At 31.6% G+C, this 17,156-nt stretch overlaps 1 long non-coding RNA gene across 2 annotated transcripts; it reads right to left on the reverse strand.

Moving 5' to 3' along the window:
* Positions 1 to 1,202: 1,202 nt before the first annotated feature.
* On the reverse strand, positions 1,203 to 16,781 carry LOC147803305 (uncharacterized). Of its 2 annotated transcripts, XR_015429026.1 has the most exons (3): positions 16,135 to 16,781; positions 8,369 to 8,611; positions 1,203 to 2,651 (listed from the first exon to the last, which is right to left on the reverse strand). It is a non-coding gene; the product is annotated as an uncharacterized LOC147803305 (long non-coding RNA). The 2 variants fall into 2 exon arrangements; XR_015429025.1 differs by lacking the exon at positions 1,203 to 2,651 and having other exon boundaries at positions 7,948 to 8,611.
* Positions 16,782 to 17,156: the final 375 nt, after the last annotated feature.

Consider the following 17,156-nt stretch of genomic DNA (forward strand, 5'->3'; position numbering starts at 1 on the left):
TTCTTGAGCTAAATCCTGAATTTGTGATAACAAAATAGTTCCTCTTTATTTGCATAACTATCAATTAATAGAAAGTCAGATTTTGGAAGACTTTATAAATTTATGTTTCTCAGCCGAGATTGTGTTCGATTTTGGTAAAATAAAATTGCCTCTCAAATATCGAAATGGAAACTAGTTCAGAACTACTTTTGAGACTTCAGCACACATGTTTCTATTAGTGTTTTTAAATATCTGTCTGGAAACAATATTTAGTAACTACCTCTTTGTATAATATACCTTTACGAAAAAAAAAGTATGAATGATTTAAAACCTTCATTTTTTCTTCTATATTTCATTTAATATAAAACTGCTGAAGGATCGAGTGTAAGTTTTATTTATATACAATATGCATTATGTTTTTAAGTAATTTAATGTCTAAAGAACACACTGATATAAAAATTATATTGCTGTGGTTATTACATTTAAATTTATTTTACGTCAAAAATTTGTTCTTTCCGACGCAGTCTGTTAATAGTTTCGATAAAACTACTAACAGAAGAATTGTTGTTGGCAGAAGGGGTGCGATTGGTCTTGTTTTCTAGTGCACTATCCATGTCCAAGAATTTGACTTTTGCCAAGCCCATATGTCACACCCGTTTACAGGGTGGACCCATTCATACATCCATTCATTCATTAACAGATCGTAGTTTTGACCTGAACCAGAGAACGATCCATCTCCAATTCAGTACCCCCAGAGGTATACTTTGTTATGGGAACATGGAGGACTTAATGACTTGACATATTTAACGTGCACCAGTCACCATTTATTACACGGGGACTCTTCGGCTGGCTGGATTGCAACTCTCATTCTCACGAACGTGAATCCAGCGTCCCGCCACCCAAGATATCTCGGCCTCAACAGGAGAATTGTGATTTTTTCTTGAAGTCACTTACCATTTTGTCAACAAATGTGTCGCTGGTCTCACTTTAAATTTGGAAACACTTTTGGAATAATAAAATAGTTTATATTGTCGGCTTTTTTAGATTTTTCAATGTAAAATAAAAACTAATCTTTGTAAGCTGATAATCATTTGCAGCCACGTACTCTAATTATATATATATATATATATATATATATATATATATATATATATATATATATATATATATATATATATATATATATATATATATATATATATATATATTTAAAAAAAGCTTTTAATATTTTTTAAAAAATTTTGCATAGCTTCAGGGGTAATTAAAAAATTATAAAAATGTTTAAATGAACTCGAAATGTTAAAAAAAATGAGCAAAAGTTTTTGTTTTTGGTAAAACCAAAAATTTTCTGCTCATTAAAGAAAAGTATCTTAATTCGTTGTTGGATGTTAATATCTACATATAACAACTAAGAGAGTTCTTTCGTTTCGTTCTTTGTCTTCCACTATCGCGCATTCTTTTTCCGTCTCGCTCATATAATTTGATTTCAAACTATCATTTTCTCTCTTTTTCTCTCGATGTTATTATTTATTTACTAAATGTGGAGATTTAATTTCAATCTCTAAATTTCGAGTTTGTAAACATACATGCGTTAGTTAAATTTAAATTTCATTTCAGGTTGAATTCGATAATTTTAACATTTTCTAACCAGAAAAAAAGATTAAAAAGAAAATTCATTAGTTGACCCTTTTCGAATTTAGTTTCCATGCTTTCCGATTATAATTTTTACTTTTTATTCCGAACTCGAAATGTTTTTAATTTTATTTTCTTTCACGTCGCTTTTAAAATTTTTAATTTTATTAGTGCCTAAGAAAAAGTGAAAGAATAAATAAATGAATAAGAAATCGTAATAATGCTTTTTTTTCGGGGAATTTCAATTTTCAGTTTCTTGCATATAATAATTTTATTTTAAATTACTTAACAAAAACTGCGCAAGCAGTTGATTAGTGACAGCGAGAACGGAACGTAACAGTCATTATACTTTAATTAACACTAAACATACCAACACTTAATCTATTTCTACCATAGCCGGTCAAGTGAGCGGACTTTATGTTTCTTGATTGAATGTATGAAATATGGATGTTAAGGTCTGGTTTCTTAGGACAATCGCCTTATCTGGGCGTCAGCGGGACGTCAACGTCACGCTGACGCCAACAAAATACTGGTTTGTTAGCTCAAGGCCTGGTTTCTTAGAACTAGCGCCTTATCTGGGCGTCAGCGGAAAGTTGACGTAGATCTGACGCCAAAAAAAGACTTTTTTGTTAGCTCAGCGTGAGCAGTCGGTCCAACGCAGACATTATCGCTCATTGCGCATGCGTTAATAGCGTAAACAAATATTTATTTTGAATTTGTATTGATTTTGTTATTGTCGACCAGTGTTTTAGAGAACAAATAATGACTTTGTCCACGAAAAAACACATTATAGCTGAGCTAAATGAAGAGTGCTATGTTTAATGAAGAAGCTATGTCAAAATCAAAATCTTGGCTGCTTTTAATGTGCTGTTGGATGTTGTCCGCCATTGCTTCTGTGGTTAACGTCACGTTGTAATCCAACTGCAGTTGAGTTGGACGGCAATTGTAGTTCAAGATGAGCGTTCGATGACGTATACTATCAAACTCACAAATGGACCAATCAGAGGTTAGCGCTGATTTCCAGCTGACGGCGTCCTGTCCTAAGAAACCAAGCCTTTAGGAAGGAAATAAACTTTATAATTAAAGAAAATTGTATATTGTCAATTTTTATGTATTACGAACACAAAGAATAAGAATTTTTAATTAATTGCTCAACACATTTTTTACATATACAGGGTGTTTCCATTGTGCATTTTCCGCCAGCATATTTCTTCTAATTAATATTATTTCTATACTTCTTATAATTATTCTTATAATTATAAGAATATATAAGAATTATAATTATTCTTATAATTAATATGATTTCTTCTAAGAACTTGAGCTGTCTTGATTGTTTCAACGTTTTTCGGGGTAAAAATTAACCGTTAGTTAGAATTGAAGTAAAGCTATCAAAATAAAATATAAGCTACTGACTAAAACATTTAGTTTTTGTCACTTTTTCTGACACAAAAATGCCAATCTAAAATGTTAGGTACTTTCTTGAAATTTGAATTCACGGTTATTCTGATTGAACTAACGACGCAACAGTCTCTGCAGAAATGTGCAACTCATTGAATGCAATACATTGAACGCGTGTTACATCGTGATTTCTGATCCGATAACCTTATAAACAATAAATTGTTCTCCCGGTCAAATGACCGGTTGCGGTGGAAATAGGTATACGACAAGTATTATTCGAAACAAACAAAATACAAAAAAAATTAAATAATACTAATAGTATATTAAGTGTATATAATTGTTAGAAAAAGTCAAGAAGTCAAATGTGAAAAGACGATAAGATGATAAGTGCATTTTCGATGACTATTGACTAAGTTCTTAAACGGTCATTTGGGCGGTTATGGTATGCTAAGTGTTAAAAAATGTTTTAAAATTAACATGTTTCCGGACATTCGTTTGTGTAGAATCGCGTAACATGTGACAAGGTATGGGAGAAAGTGACTTTGTGACTAAGGGTTACATTTCACACATGTTAAAAAATTAGAATGAAGAAATTTTTTTGAATAAAAGTTATTCATTTATCGACTGCAAAAAGTTCTTTAACAACCAGCTTCCGAGTATCATAAAGTGCAAGAATTGTCCGAAAATTTTCCAAAATAAAATTCGTCACTATCTTTTAACAATATTTTTTTTCTTCTTCTAATGGCAGGCACTGAATTTGAATCTTTTGCCTATACTATGCCAGAATTGTTGCTCATTTCGCGTTACCCAGTGGGCACCTGTGAACCAAAGTCACGGAGGCGAGCAACATTGCCCACGCCACACTGCCACAAACCCGTTTATAGGGTGGGTCACATTCACACATCATACACACACACAACAGAGGACAGCACAAAGAGAGAGAGAGACATCCATGCCCAGAGCGGGATTCGAACCCGCAGCCTATGGCTTCGCAGTCAGGCACGCTAACCGCTCGGCCACCAGGCCGGCTCTTTTAACAATATAATAATACTATGTGTGAAAGTTTTTTTGTCGGTGTGACTCAATGATTGGGAGGATTTAAATCCCATATTTTTATATTTTTATTACGTGTTCTTGATTATATATATATATATATATATATATATATATATATATATATATATATATATATATATATATATATATATATATATATATATATATATATATATATATATATATATATATATATTTATATATATATATATATATATTTATATATATATATATATATATATATATATATATATATATATATATATATATATATATATAGTAATATTTATTTATCCAAAAAACAAATCGATAAACTCTTTCAAAATTTGACAAATAACAATGGATATCCAACTAAAGTAATAAAATTTTATATCAAATCGTTGAATTAATCGTATATTTTTGTGGATATATTTACTGAAAATTGTTTTTGTTAATTTTATAATTTTCCCAAGTGTAAATCCATTTCGGGTAAATCCATTGCCAAAATTATTTGCTAAATAATTTCTTTGTTAATTTGTATAATTTTTCCATGTGCAAATCTATTTCGGGTAAATCCGTGGTTAAAATTATTTACTAAAAATTCCTTTACTAAATAATTTCCTTTGTTAATCTATACAATTTTTCCATGTGCAAATCCATTTCGGGCAAATCTGTGGGTAAAATTGTTTGCTAAAAATTTCTTTATTAATTTATACAATTTTTCCATGTGCAAATCCATTTCGGGCAAATCCGTGGCTAAAATTATCTACTAAATTCTTTTTTTCTTTGTTAATTTTTCCATGTGCAAATCCATTTCGGGCAAATCCGTGTTAAAATTATCTATTAAAAAGTTTTTTCTTTGATAATTTTTATAATTTTTCCATGTGCTAATCCGTGCAAATCCGTGGCTAAAATTATTTGCAAAACAGGCAATTTATGTTTCTCTCTTCTATTTTATATTTTTTCTTAAATAAACATCTATTTTCTAAAACTTTTTATGGTCAATTTTTAAAATTATCCTGTATAATATTACCTTGTGCACATCCATTTCGGGCCCATCCTTGGTAACTAACAAATCAATGCACAGAATAACGAACGACACTTTAAAACGCTCTTGTTACACTCAATTTGCGCTTTTGTTTTCATATTTTGTAATCTGGCAATCTTTCTGCGAAAACATTTTTAAATCATTCTTGAAAAATTCCCGTCCATGTAAGTTGATCTGATATCGTTACTCGCTTTATAGTCCATTTTATACTGCTTTTTCTTTTTCTTTTCTTTTATTTTCTGGTTTTACATGTTATTTTTACTTATTTTTCCTTTTTGTGTTCTATTTTATTTGTTGTAATTTTTATGAAAAGTTTTTTGAGTGCTCCTCACACTATTGTATTAATATATTTTGCTTTGGCTTTATTGATACAATATCAGAAAGCACTCTGTTTTGCGGATATAATCGTGTGGGCTGAAGAAAAGATTATATCTTTTTTTCCGGTTTTTTAAATAAAATTTCATCCTTTTCTTTGTTTTTTTTGTTTAAACTGTTTGTTATTTTTTTACTTATTATTCCCCCCCCCTTTTTTTTTCTTTTCATATGTCTATAATTTCTCTTTGTTTTATTCTACATTTTGAACTTATATATTGTGGTGTGATCATGGGATCACCACAATGTTTACTTTTCTTACTGGGCTGTCTCCAACAGGAGCGCCCTCTTCATTGCCTTTGCAGGATCTCTAGGGCTCGACCCCTAGCTCGTCTTTAGAGATTCTCGCAACCGCTAGGGAGGGGACGCTATCTTTTGAAGATAGACCAGTATTCCCCGTTGATCTCAAGTGAGTGGTTGCCTTTTTTAGAGCAGCGTCTTTTTTGTGTTTTCCCCCTGTGTGCTCTAGAGTTTAATCTTTGATTGTTACCTTTATAAGTTTCTGCAACCTTATCTTCTAATTATTTGATGCATCATTTAATTCTACAAAAAACAATTATTTCAATATGTTAAATTAAATTCCTATCTACTCCCTGGAGCACACAGGGAGGACCCAGCATCCACGTGGTGGATTTTCACCTTTTTGTAAATTGGTGAGTTGTGTACTAGAAATGCATATGATCTAAGAACTAAAATAAACAAAAGATTGATAAACTTTTTCTACGAAATCCTGTGGTTTTTTCTTGTTCATCAAAAATTTGCCAGCCTTCGGCGTAGTTTAGAAAGATGATTTGTCAAATATACCATATGCAGCTTACCAAAAAATCCAGTAAAATTCATCACCTTTCCACCTACACAGATGATTCACATTATGTCTCCTCTTCGAACCTACTACCACCGTGGTATATATATATATATATATATATATATATATATATATATATATATATATATATATATATATATATATATATATATATATATATATATATATATATATATATATATATATAGGGTGTCTCAGTTAAGCGTTTCAGAACTTCAAAGGGGGACATCCTGACGACTCGAAATCATATAGCAATGCGGGGTCGGAAATGCTTTCCTGACGCGGTAGATGGCGTTGTTCGTAAGTTCCAACCGAGCTTTCCAGTGCGTTGGCCTCCTCAGTCACCCGACATATCATGTCTTGATTTTTATTTCTGGGGTCATATGAAAACACTGGTTTATGACACCCCCGTTGACAATGCTGAGGAGCTGGTTACAAGAATCTCAGTAGCTGCCGGGGAAATTCGAGGTATGCCTGGAGTATTGCAGAATGTTCGGATGCCCATGTACCGGAGATGTGAGGTGTGCATTGTCGCGGGTGGCAGAAACTTCGAACACTTACTTTGACCCATGTGCCTTATGCTTTTTTCAATGCATTATTAAAACGATTTTTCACTTACGGTCTCTTTTCTTTATGGTGCTTCTGTGTACGTCACTGCTTCAGGAAAGCATTTCCGACCCCACATTGCTATATGATTTCGAGTCGTCAGGATGCCCCCTACCCCTCTCAGAAGTTCTGAAACGCTTAACTGAGACACCCTGTATATATATATATATATATATATATATATATATATATATATATATCAGGACTCGAAAAAACTCAGAAATTTTACCCGTCCCCAAGGACGGCTTGTCCAACAGTGTACCCGTCCTCCTTTGAAATTCACCCGTCGCTTCTAAATAAATAAAAATATTATTTTCTCTTATTTATTACAAACATTTATATAAATTACACAATGAATTAGTAGCTACTAGGATTACATTGTACAGTAATAAAAGAAATACTAGGTTACTAATAGTAAAACCTAGTGTTTTTTTTTATGAAATAATTTATTTCTTTTATGAAATAATTTAAATGACAAAGTTCAAGTTATCTGGAATGTCAATTTATCCGAGGGTACTGCATTTTTTAAATGAATCAAATATGACGTTTGCCAGTTCCACAATCAAGCCAATGATTTACAGAGGTTTCTGCACAGAAATCTGAAAGAGGTTTTCCATTTAGGTGGATGTTCATAATTGCATTTAACGCTTACGTAATATGTTTTTTTGTAAGTTCATTGCTGAAAAGTCCCTTTTAACTGCCGCAGTACTCCCAGACGGAAAAAACATCAATCCACCAGTATGTTGCTGTACGGGATTTCTAGATTAGAGGGTCATTTTAGAAGTAAGGCGCTAGACTCTTGTAAGATATCAAAAATTGAAAGTATATCACAAACATTAACGAGAAAATGGCCGTCCGCGCGGACGTCTGATTCAAGAAATTCGTTGTCCGCGGGAAATTTTTGACCGCCGAGGACGGGCGAACGGGCTGTTTTACGAGCCCTGATATATATATATATATATATATATATATATATATATATATATATATATATATATATATATATATATATATATATATATATATATATATATATATATATATATATATATATATATATATATATATATATATATGAGTAGTGGTGGCTCTGTGGATAGTGGCCGGATGATGTGATCCGAATTCAAATCCCAACGATGACCCGTGGATTCAAATTCCCCACCCGGCTCGTGACGACAGCTGTGCTGACGTAAAATATTCTCAGTGGTATACTGATCATGGGTTGGAATCAACTTGCCTTCAGGTTAATCGTGGAAGATTTTCGTGGTTTTCCTCTTCATGTAACGCAAAAGCGGATTAGTCCCATCAAAAAGTCCTACACGAAAGCAAATTTCTCTCAATACTTGATCCAGGAGGAGTCTGGATTTGGTTCAAAATTACAAAAGTTGAACAAAGGCAGTCGTAAACTCAAATTTGTTTCTACTGTTCAACGACAGTCATAAAATATATATAGGTATATAAATATAGATTACTTGAAAGAATTCAGATTTTTACTCATGGAGCCACGTCGCTCCGGTTCTTCTCACTTCATATAGAGTCTATGACTACTATTTGTACGTCTAGGTCAGTGAGTATCTGTCCATATCCAAAGAGTGTCCTTCTCTTTTCCTCTTCAAGAACGACACTTCCCTCAGACCTTCAGGCCAGGGGTCGTTCGCACGCATGGGAGTCCTAACACCTCCCCCAGTCGGTTTCATCCTATTCAACTTTCTACCCTAGTAGTATGAATGAAACCAAAAAAAAAAAAAAAAAAATTAATAACAAACCTCTTCCTGTAAGAAGAAAAAAGGATTGGTTAAATAATAACAGAATAGTCATAAAATATTCCTTTGATAATACTTTACCAAAAAAAAAAACAACAACATATTAATACATAATCTAAAAGCCCTCATATCATAAAATCATTTAAACAAGTATAAATAATAAAAAAATACATAAGTTATTTTTTTTACATCGATTTTATGTTTAGTTAGTGGACTGTTGTACAATCCGATACAATGCATGGGCATCCCTGTTTCACTCTCCCGGCTTATGATTTACTACCACCAGAAAACGAGCTAAAGCTCAACGCTATAGCATAACATTCCCAGGTCAGTCATTTGAAATCATCATGCGAAATAAATCAAACCCCTTTGGCGATTCCTCGAAAATTGGCGATAAAGAACATTTTACTCGTGTTCTCTATTGCTTTAGTCCCGCAGAGGACTGATCGTAAAGACAAGGTTCCCAGTAGAACACAGAAGTCAAGCATCACTGGCTGCTGTCAGTAAGCGGGTGGGTGACCACTTTGATCAGCCTGCGTAGGGATTGAGGGGGCGCGGTCTCGGTATAAACTCTTCTACCGTAAATTGCTAGACTTCGCACTCAGGTTGTCGAGCTACCAAAACAGGGTAGCCATCCTCTCTGCAGAGTATCAAAATTGCGATGGCATGTCTTCTTCGGATCATCCTCCGGGATGTTTTCCAGACCGTCGCCAATAGCCCATTGTGCAATTCTAGCACGACGTAAATTAAGTATTTACCTTCCTACCTCTATTGCTTTAAGAAAGATGGGCAAATTAAGAGAGAATTGCTTTAAGAAAGAATTAAATTCCATTTTCCTAGCGGCATAGAATATACGGAAAAAACTACACCTGAACATTTGCCATGGTGGGTAAATCGAAATACAAGATACGATACTCGAAAAAGAATTTTCAAAAGTTTCTCAAGGGATTGTATACAATCAAAAGTCAAACCATCTTAGATCTACTTGGTTTTTCTTATCGTAATTATTTTTTCTGTTCTACAAATGAAATCTTCTATCTACAGATTACCTTATTTATATGCTTGAAAAGTCCCTCCCATTTGTTTTAATTTCAATAACTCTTATTAGCATAAATTAAAAACTCCAACATTTCACAGACATCCAAATATAAATAAGGAAGTTTGTTTTCATTTTATCTGTCAGAATTAATTGTTTAATTTTAGTTTTATTTCTGACTTTTTGTAACAGATTGTAATCGATGCAGAGACATCAGTTTTAAATTGTATTTAAATGTTAACGTAGATAAGAAGAGAAAAATTATGTAATCTTTATGTTATATATTGTCGAGTTTTACAAATATTTATCGAATTCAATTTTGAAAAGAAATTTTTTTTTACAATGTTTGAATCACAATCTTAATTTAAAATAAAACAATGAAGGACTAAAATGAAGTTAGTATTTCAAATTGTAATTTCATTTTTAAATAATTTAAATTAAAACTATCTTTTACGTTATTTTCAGTTGAAAGTTTTCCTCAAAATTGCACATTTTTCGATGTTTCTGAATGTTATTTTTAATTTTATTCATAACTTTCAAGATTAATGAATTAATTAATGTGTTTTTAAAATGATATTACATTTACTTATTACTTTGCAATTTTTACTTTACACTTTTGTAACTGTATGTTAAAAGTCTTCAATTAGTCAACTGGCAATAACGTAATCAACTGTAAATATTTTGAAGTTTTTGCTGTTAAATATAAAATATACGTTTTCTGAGTATTGTTTATTAATCAGTTTCCTTTTAAATCTTAAAGCATAAATAACCACATAAAAAATGAATTGGATTTTTATTGATGTAATTACATGCCACGCATATTTTTAAATGATTGGTTAAATACACATGAATTTTTAAGAAGTAGTTGAACTCCAAGACATTTGTTTATAACTTTATATTTTACAGCATAATGCATGTGGAAAATACTCCTCACCTTTTTTCTTCTTAAAAGTGTCCTATAATTTATTTTAATGTGGATAATAGTAAGGTTTGTTTATTTAAATCAGCTTGATTTAAATCATGATTTAAATCATCTGATTTAAATCATGATTGAAATCAGATGATTTTTTTGAAAACATCATTGACTTAAATCAACTGATTTTTTTTAATATGTATATTGATTTAAAAAGTTAAAAAACAGTGTTTTAAATTATTGACACTTTTATTATTTCTTTTCTTAGTTTTAAAATTTATTTTGAATAAATTGTTTTAAAATTTATTATTGCTGCATTAATTAATTTTAGCTAACGAAATTATTTTTTTTCGTGGTATGTGTTAATTTCCAACACATTTGAAATTACGTTTTTAAAAATCTTTTGATTCTTGAGATTGAAAGTGCAGATTAAAGTAAACATTTAATTTTTTTTTTCTCATAATATGTTTACAGTATCTTTAGCATTATCAGATTTTCTGCAAAGAAATTTAATGAAAAAAAATTACAGTGAGTACATAGATTTTTTAAAAAAAATTTTGAAAAAATCTGTGATACAGGATTAAAAATGAATATTTTAATATAAAAATATATAGATTAAACATTGAATTATTTTTTGATGAATGACTACATTTATAAACACAATCTGTTACATTTATTTTGTCATTTTAAAAATCAGGAGAAAAAATAATAAATCACAATTTTAAATTAAAGTTATGGTTTGGTAATTGAAACTTCGTTTTTATAGTTAAAGTATTCCTTAAATTCTCTATTTCAACTAGTCGTTAAATTTCAATCATGCATTTGTTTCAAAATAGTTGCTATGCATTCAAAGCTATGTATTATAATGAAAAATTGTTTTAGGTAGTTAGAGCTTCTAAAATATTCTTATTACATAGTTTTAATATTAATTTAATTTTGATTAAACATTTATAAAGTTTTTTTAGTCATAAATCAAAGTTCTTACAGTGTATTTAAATAAAAAAAAAACCGATTTAAAACAAAAAAAATCCGATTTTTAAAAAAAATCAAAAAATTCACGAACCCTGGATAATAGGCCACAAAAAAGTTTTGTCCCATCTTACATCTAATTTTCAGCATCTCCGATTTTAGAGATATCTGTATTAAAAATGTAGAGAGACAAGGACAAATGAAGAAAAAAATTTAAAATCTTCTATAAATATTTTTACGCATATCCATATATTTTGTAAAATTTTGACACATATTCTTTCACATAACCTTAATATCAAATTTCTCTTTCAAACAAAAAAAATCAACAAAAAAAATCTTTAAAGTCTCCACCAAATGATCCCCTCAAAAACAGCTATTAACAATAATTAGAAAGCAATGGAGATGAATGCCTATAACCGAAGTAGACAATAGCAAGGTGCGTAGCCAAATCTTTCAACAAAAAATAAGCACCTTTTAAGTACTTTTTAAGCACTCAAAAGATATTTTTAAGCGCTATATACATTAACAAAATGCAAAATAATTTTCAAAGACTTTACATGATCATGATAAAATAACTAGTTTCTGACAAAGAACTCTTTTCTTGAGTATATTAACCGTTATAAAATGATGGAGAGATTTTTCGGTTCGATATCAGAGGGTGGAAAATGAGGCCTGAAATTGAGAATATCTTGCAAAATGCAGCAGAGTTGCACGTGAGAAGGCAATAAATCTCACCGAGCCCAGCTCAGTAGACGCACATTCGGACTAGCAAGTATTTCATTAAACATGTAAAATGATTGGCGCTTTCATACGCCGCCATGGACCGACGGTACGCCGAAATAGATTGTGGTTAAATGAATTGCTAAAACGTTGAATAGAACAATGCGAAAGGCAGGCTTTAGCATAAAATGTGGCGAAAATAGACAGGGTAAAGAAAAAAATCTCATTTTCGAAAATGTAAAATGAGGCACTTTTTAAAAACATCTAATGAAAAAAGCACCGTTGGGCTTTCAAAAAACGAAAATCGAAAATAAGCACCTTTAAGCACTTTTTAAAAACGCTACGCACAATGAATAGTATAAAATGAAATAATGGAATAAATATAATTAAATGTAGGCTAAACAGAATTTTTTTAACCCCTTCTCGTATTGTATTTGCAACATCACCGATTTTAGAGACACGTGTGCGAACTATATAGAGTAACAAGTACAAAATAAAATATTTTTAAAAAGTGTTTTATAAATATTTCTCAGCATATGGTAGGTACGTACTTTATTTACGTCGCACTAGAGCTGCACAATGGGCTATTGGCGACGGTGTGGGAAACATCCCTGAGAATGATTCGAAACCATTAAATTGCAATTTTGATCCTCTGCAGAGGGGATGGCTCCCCTGCTTTCGTAGCCCGAAGACCTGCGCGTGAAGTGGAGCACTTTACAGTAGAACAGTTTAACGAGAACCGATACCGTGCACCTTCGGTCCCTACGCAGGAAGATCAAAGTGGTCACCCAACCGCTCACTGAAAGCAACCAATCACTCTTGACTTCGTTGTTCTACTGGGAATCGTGTCTTTACGATTAGTCCACCGTGGAACTTTATAGCATATGTACATGTTTTTCGAAATTTCGACACCTTTCCTTTGAGGATCGAAGTTCTCATTTGAACCCAAAAATCATTAAAAAAATTATTAAAGTGTTCACCAAATCATCCCCTCAAAAGCAGCTATTAATAATAATTCAAAGCAATGGAGAGCAATGCCTGAAACAGAAGTAGACAATAGTATACATTGAATGTATAGGTTATACAATAAAACTAGATTGACTCGCATAACCTGATAACACTTTTAATGAGTTGAGCAAGATTAATTTCCTATTAGTTACGGTAAGAAGGGCCCGACTTAGCCTAATTGGGTTCCGGGGCAAAAACTTCTTTGGGGGTCCCCCCTCTGCCTTATTACTTCAGTAATGAAGAACCGAACTATATGGAGATATTTAAATTCTTCTCCTAATTATAGATAACACGAAAATTGACTAGAACTTAAAATAGCTGTAAAGCTCCCCCATCCCTCCAATGGTCAGATGAAATATCGTTCTGTCCATTTTACTGATTTTCTGACAATTTTATGTCAATCATGCCGAATGCAGTTTTCTGATTGTTAACTTCGTCATCTGGCTGCAAAAAATTCATATAGGGGAGAGTCGGGTAGCCCCGCCCACTTAAGGAGTATTGCTTATATTTCTGTATAATATTGAGTAATAATCAATATTTTTGTATGTTCCTATTATTTTATCATCTAATTAAATAATGCAAAAAGAATGAACCAAAAAAAGAATAGTTTAATTTAAAAATGAAATTTGAAAAAATATGTTTTTCAGCTCTTTTTAAAATGTTTCGGGTAGTCCCGCCCAGTTACAAAAATTATGTTTCTTGACGGTTTTTTCAGGTGTAAATGAAAATGACCAATGTATTGACAATAGATAAACCTCATTTATCATTTCTATCACAAAATTATTTTATTTATTACATATTTATATATTTTTAGTGAATTCTATCATTTAATAACAACAATATTTGTTGTTAAAAATGCATAAAACATTCAAATTTGAAGCAATAAAATAATAATCTTTGCAACGGTATATTTTTCGACGAAATAAAATTGGACGGGGATACCCGAGAATTATGTGAGCAGGGATACCCGAAATCCAATTTTTTTGTAAATTTGTAATTACTTGAACAATTTTTCACATACAAACTTCTTTCTTTGTGCAAATTAAACTTAAGACTACATACTTTAATGCTGTATGTATAGAAAAAATTGTTTTTTTAGTATTAAAATGAAGTTTAACCGAAACATTCAACCAATTTTTCTTAATTTCATGACTACTGTATTCAACATATTTTCAAAACTATTGTTTACCATGTTAACAGCTGCATAAATACTTGAAACTTTGAAAATAATCTTTTTTCAATATAACAATTAATGTCCGATGGCCCATTGACTTGAAAAAATATTCTATACATATGAAATTGACAGTGGGCGGGGTACCCGCTGGGCGGGGCTACCCGACTCTCCCCTACTTGCTGATATTAGGGCGGAATTCAGCTAAATGTTTACAATTATGATGGCTCAATCAAGTCGATCAATAACAATCAGCAATTCAATTTGTAAACATATCGCATTTTGCGATATGTAAAAACATAGGCTTTAGATTGGTCAAATTTGTCCATAGTAATTCCAAAAATTTTGCTGAATTCCGCACTAGAAGGTCATGGATTTAAGAAATATAGATTTTTTGTGTTCATACGATAGATTAATGAAGAAGCTAACATAAAACTGACGGATTTTACTCTGTACTATTACTTTGTTTGAAAAAAAAAAAAACTCATTAAAGAAGGAAAATTAAAATAAACTTTCTTTTTGAATTGGGGGCCCTCTCTGATGTCCCTGCCTTAGTCAGGCTCTGATGGCAAGACAGTTATTTCCATTTGAGAAGCAAGGATTTCGAAGCATTGTGATTCAATTGAATTATAGTTTAAAGCTGGAAGATGCGATGGCGCCCCACCCAAGGTTGTTTTGACTGCAGAGATAAGAGATCTGCTGTTTAATGGGGATGAATATTCGTGTAATAATATGTGATGATTAAATCATTTTTTTACACACAAAACAAGTACTTTTCGAATTACATTGATTGAAAGGATGTGAATAGCTTAAACAATTATAGCAGAGCTTAGTTTTCTTCGCCAAATTTATTCGTTCTGATAATTTCATCTTTTTAAATTCATCTCAGTGACACAATGCATGTGATGGAGATTTACAAGTGAAACATAATTTTCGAAATTTGTTGGATTTAACCAAAAAAGGACTTCGATCTATCAGAATTCAAGTTTACATGGGATGTTAGCATTAATACTATTTAAAATTTGGTTTCTTCTTTCTAAAAATTCAAAAAAATTTATCAAAATCTGGGCACTTCATTATTTTTAAGGGTTTATTCAAATTGTTTACAAGTTTTGCAGTCTAATTTATCCAGAATGATATTTAATAATAAAACATTAAAAAGCTTATCTCTAGCGAAATCTAGTATTTTTTATGATTTTAGATTTTTCCTGATATTGTCCAAATTGTTGCGAAGCTCCCTGGCTGATTCTTGTTTAATGCATGGTGCGCAGCGTTTTTAAAAAGTGCTTAAAGGTGCTTATTTTCGATTTTCATTTTTTGAAAGCCTTTAATGGTGCTTTTTTCTCTGGGTATTTTTAAAAAAGTGCTTGATAGGATCCACGTACGAAAGTTAAAGATCCACGTAGGTAATAAAGTTTTTCATTTTCTAAAAGTTCCGAATTTTGATTTCTTATACTAGTGAGTTGGACTTTAAATTAATTCCACTCTTCCTATTTTACCTTTAAAAATGGGAAATGGAATTTTCGGTAACTTTATAGAAGCTCTTTTGGTTTGATCACTTAGTATAGGACGATTTTCACGCATTGAACTATCTATGTTTTGATTTGTAACCGATACAGTTTTAAATTGAGTTTATTAATGGAGGTTTTTAGGCTTACCTCTTGCTTTTGAATCTCCTCATCAATTAGAGATAGTAGCATTGAGCATTTTGTAATACTCATTTTTCAGAGCAACAAATTTCTCCTGGATATTAGTCACAGTATCCAGGCGGGCTTCAAGTTCATAAATATTCATTTCAGATTGTTGGGCAGCTTCCGTGAGAGCATTTGATATTTTTGTCAGTTGTCCTCTTAACTTACCACGCTTGCGATTTGAAAAGGCAATGTCCCTACTTCTTTGAGACGATGATTCGGTGTCATTGTTTGACTTGTACTAATCAATTATTAGCTGATTTTACCTCCGGGTCGCTATAGGACCAAAAACATGGAGGTGTTTTATGTGTGTGCTAATGACTGCAGCAGCGGACTGCAAGATATAAACAAAATTTTTATTTAATATAAGAAACAGCAAAGCGTCCTTGGCGGATTGGAGCGGAGTGGCTGACCAGCGCGATTCGCTGCTCAGAGAGAGAGAGAGCGAGAATAAAATGGTAATTTCAAGTGGAGCGTGATGAACGCCACCTCCACCCACTCATGACGCTTTAGAAGATCATGCGTGGGTGTTAGTATTTTTCTCCGAATTGAACAAATCTTATTTAGCGTTAACAAATGTTAAAGAATATAAAGATTTCAACAGTGATAAAATAAACAAAATTAAATAAAAAATAACGTGGAAGCAACGTCACCGAATTAGTACTTTGATAGCTGTCTGAAATCACGTGTTTATTTTGTTCAACGATTTAAATAAAAAATGTGTTTCTATAATCTTGACGAATGCAAAGATTTCAACAGTGATAAAAAAAAAATAATGTAGAAGCAACGTGACTGAAGTTGAAAGCTGTCTGAAATCACGTGTTTAGTTTGTTTAGCCATACACATAAAAATTGCGTTTCAAATATTTCGACGGTGATTAAAATAACGAAAAAAATAACGTGGAAGCTACGTCACCGAATTAGCATTTTGAAATCTGTCCGAAATCACGTGTTCATTTTGCAAATCGATACAAATAAAAAAATGTGCTT

This window comes from Parasteatoda tepidariorum, chromosome 9, assembly GCF_982258835.1.
Source record: "Parasteatoda tepidariorum strain Cologne lab strain chromosome 9, Ptep-v5.0, whole genome shotgun sequence".
Taxonomy (NCBI): domain Eukaryota; kingdom Metazoa; phylum Arthropoda; class Arachnida; order Araneae; family Theridiidae; genus Parasteatoda; species Parasteatoda tepidariorum.